This window comes from Alexandromys fortis, unplaced genomic scaffold (assembly GCF_014885135.2).
Source record: "Alexandromys fortis isolate MF-2015 unplaced genomic scaffold, M_Fortis_MF-2015_v1.1 scaffold_6, whole genome shotgun sequence".
Taxonomy (NCBI): Eukaryota; Metazoa; Chordata; class Mammalia; order Rodentia; family Cricetidae; genus Alexandromys; species Alexandromys fortis.
In genome coordinates this window covers 22,265,170-22,268,993 of record NW_026067902.1, presented here as the reverse complement: position 1 = coordinate 22,268,993, position 3,824 = coordinate 22,265,170, and positions in this window count along the sequence as shown.

Genomic DNA, 3,824 nt, shown 5'->3' with positions numbered 1-3,824 from the left:
AAATGCTAGAGATACTACTTTATTGCCTCCCTTTCTGGTCTATTATTTCCTATTGTGATTTTTATTAATTTACCAAAAATTGTATCATGTGTCACGTTCCTGTGGTACAAGCCATCACAAACTCATAATTGTGAGTTTCCAGCCTCACAAGCTGTAATTTTTTATAGGCTTTACAACTGTCGTTTTTGTTTTTAACTGAGACTCATGCTCATGGCTGAGTTGTGATACAATGCTTTGATCAGGTCAGAGTAATAAGCATACACATTTCCTGAAGTGTTAGTCAAATCTTTGTCCTGGGAATGTTCACATTCTTTTCCTGGTTACGTAATATATTGTAGACTGTTTTACATAGTAGTTACCCTATTGTTCTGTTAAAAGCCAGAATGAACGCCTTCTATGATTATGTTAGGTGCTTTCTATCATTCGACTCTTTGTCTACAGTTTGTCACTACTGTTCTACGTATTTTTCTATGAAATTAATATTTTCATGTCCATAAAATGATGAGAACACAAGTCCAGCTTCTTTCAGGACATAATAACCTGTACTGCAACTCAATACCATCAAACACAGAACCAGGATGTCTGTCCATTACATTACCAATGAGACTATCTTCGTTAGTGTTTCTACTGCTATGAAGAGACACCATTGCCACAAGAACTCTGGTAAAGTAAAACATTTAATTTGGGTGACTCACTTACAGTTTATAACTTTAGTCCGTTATTGTCATGGCAGGAAACAATTCAGTATGTATAGACCGAGACTGCACTTTTGTTTTGTTTATTATATTATTTAATATAACAAAACTATATTAATTACAACTCTGCTTAGCCAACAGCTCAAGCATACTCCTAGCTAGCTCTTATATATTACATCAATCTATTTTATTAGTTTCTATAATGCCACATGGCCTTGGTGTTACCTCATTTTTCTATATGTCTTTTTTCCTCAATGACTGGCTGGCAGCTGCCTGACTCTGCCTTCTTTCTTCTTGCATTCAGTTTAGTTTTCCCACCTAGAATATTCTGTCCTGCCATAAGCCAAAGCAGCATCTTTATTAACCAAAGGTAATAAAACATATTGACAGCATACAGAGGAAAATCCCATACCAAGTATGCAGGAAGATGTGGCGATGGAGAAGGAACGGAGGAGTTTTACATCTTGATCCACAGACAACAAGAAGTTGTCTGAAACCCTGCTCATGGCTTGAGCATATTTGAGACCTCAAAGCCCACACCACAGTAACACACTTCCTTCAACAAGGCCATACTTACCCCCAACAAAGTCACACCTCCTTAATAGTGCCACTCCCTATGAGCTTAAGGGGACCAATTACATTCAAACTACCACATGATCCAGTCAAATTCAAGTGTAACTGGTATTGACAACATAATATGGAGAAGATTCAAGGGCAAATGGAAAAAAAAATTTATCCTCTTGTGTTTGACTGATATTCCATGGTACACACAAATTCATTTTCTTTATACCCATCCATCAGTGGGTGAGAACTCTCTCTCAGTTACATATTTGGCTATTGTGTAGAATGTTGTATGAAACATAAAAGTGCATGGATCACCTTGACATAATGATTTGATTTCACTTGCCTATGTATCTGTTTTGGGACAGGTAAATAAATATGATGGTTATATTTTACAAAGAATCTTTGTACTGTTTTCCATAGCAACCATATCAACTTGAATATATTAATTTTCTATAATCATGCATAAAAGTTCTCCTTTCTCCATTGTTTAAATCAATAGTTTTTAATTTTTTTCCCTCTTGTTTTGCTTTTGTTAAGGCCATCCTGGGCAACCCAGTGAACCCCTGGACACACAGGACTTTATCTCATAAACAAAAACATGTCTGTGGTTCTCTTATTTACTTCTGAGATTACAGGTTATAAATAAAAACTGCAGTGACTCAGAAGATGGTGATATATGACAAGGTCTGTCCGAGACACGATGGTTTCTGTCTACTACGAAGATATTGTGTGCTCTATAAACCAAATTATCTCCTACTCAAATTCATCTGAGATAGACCCATCATCTCCTATGAAATGCACATCCATGGGAGTAGTAGAGTTCTATTTTAATTTTATAGTCCTCTCACTATAGTTTTCTTTAAAGATGACTTTTTTGGTCTTACTGCCATCCTAACTGGAGGCAACAGATATCAACAGTCTTTTAATTTTTGTGAGCTCAGCACACTCATGTTTTTCAACGAACAGTCATTCACTTGAAAGTCCAGGATATAATTTGTCTATTCCCGTTCAAAGAATAAGATGATGCTGAGTGATTGCTCCCTGAAGAAAATGATAAAAATTTCAGTTGCGTTCTATGCATTCTGAAATTATTTTTATTCTTCTCTTGGAAAATATGAAGGTTCTGATAAGCTAAAAATTTCCTTCATAAAATTGTAATTCCAGTCAAACCATGATATTGGAATTTGACAGTAAGATATAGTCCTTTAAGTCAAATCAATATATTATAAATATTCGTGGATTATGTTGTGATAACTGAATCTGTCAAAGTCTAGCTAAGCTGCTATTAAGCAGGCTAATATTTTAAATGTAGAAAGAATGTTTAGTTCTGCCATCTGGTATATTGGAAAGCCAGAGAATGTTAGTTGTCATTATTGGACTAGTTTATCTTAGGTGCGTGAAATTTTTGGCTAGGATTAAAAAGACACAAGTAAATATTCCTTAGAGCCAGAAATATTTTCATGCTCCAAGTTTTAATATTTAACAGCATGTATCTTTTGAGACCTTGAAATGTGGTTGGTCTAAATTGAGAGATGATATGAGATACATAGTAGATCTCAATATTTAATTTGAAGTAAAAAGTTATATTAAAATTGTATACTGATTACACATTGAAATTACAATATTTTGGGTGCATTGACTTGAATAAACTACATCAAAGCATGAAAGACCAAGGAATTGCCTGTATCTGAAGTTAGGGGATGGTCAGTTAGAGCAGGACTGCCTTTATTGCATCTATTCAAATAATAGATGTATGTTGAGTGTATGTCTTAGAACCTCTCATTCATTTTAACATCAAGTGCTTGGATTGAAATTCCTTTACCAAGTGAATAATCTTGGTTAAAATATTTTAATATCATCAAACCTCAGTCTGTTTTCATATACACTAAAAACAATAACAATTCAATGTGTAGGGATTGTTGCAAGAAACAAAGTAATATGTTCAAAATGCTTACTAATATCTGTGTTTTCTGTCCAACGATTATCATAGCAATTGTAGCTGAGTAGATTTGGTTTATTACTAATTACAGTGGAATAGAACACTCAACATGGGCATTTGTAGACTCCTCAGTGAGAAAGATAAAAGATCTATTACAGGGCCAGATACTGACTTGGTGACTTAAAAGATTCAAACAAGAAATGGTTGTCTTTAGGTGGGGATAACATCAGAGAAGAGGGACACACAACCCTGTGATGGGGAACCCCAGTAGGTCTGAATCTTTTATAATGTCTAGGACATGAGAATGTCTGGCATTCTGGATACAATCTTATCTTTGATCATGCTTAGAAAAAGTTATAAAGAGTGCTCAACAACAGTTTTAAGCTCATACTTTAAGCTCCTACTCTAAGGTTACCCACCCAGAGCAGTGAGCCTCAAGGTCCCCAGTAAGAGAGCCCGGCACCCTCAGCCTGGGCTCCAGGGGCTCCTGTGTTCTCCTGGATCCTGCACTGCCTGCCCCGTCCTTCCTTCTGTCCCTGGATCACTGGGCTACCAGGCGGCCCTGTTTAGGTGCTGAAGAGTTCCATCTGGACGGGTGAGTGCGTGCTATCCAGGGGCGATAGTCC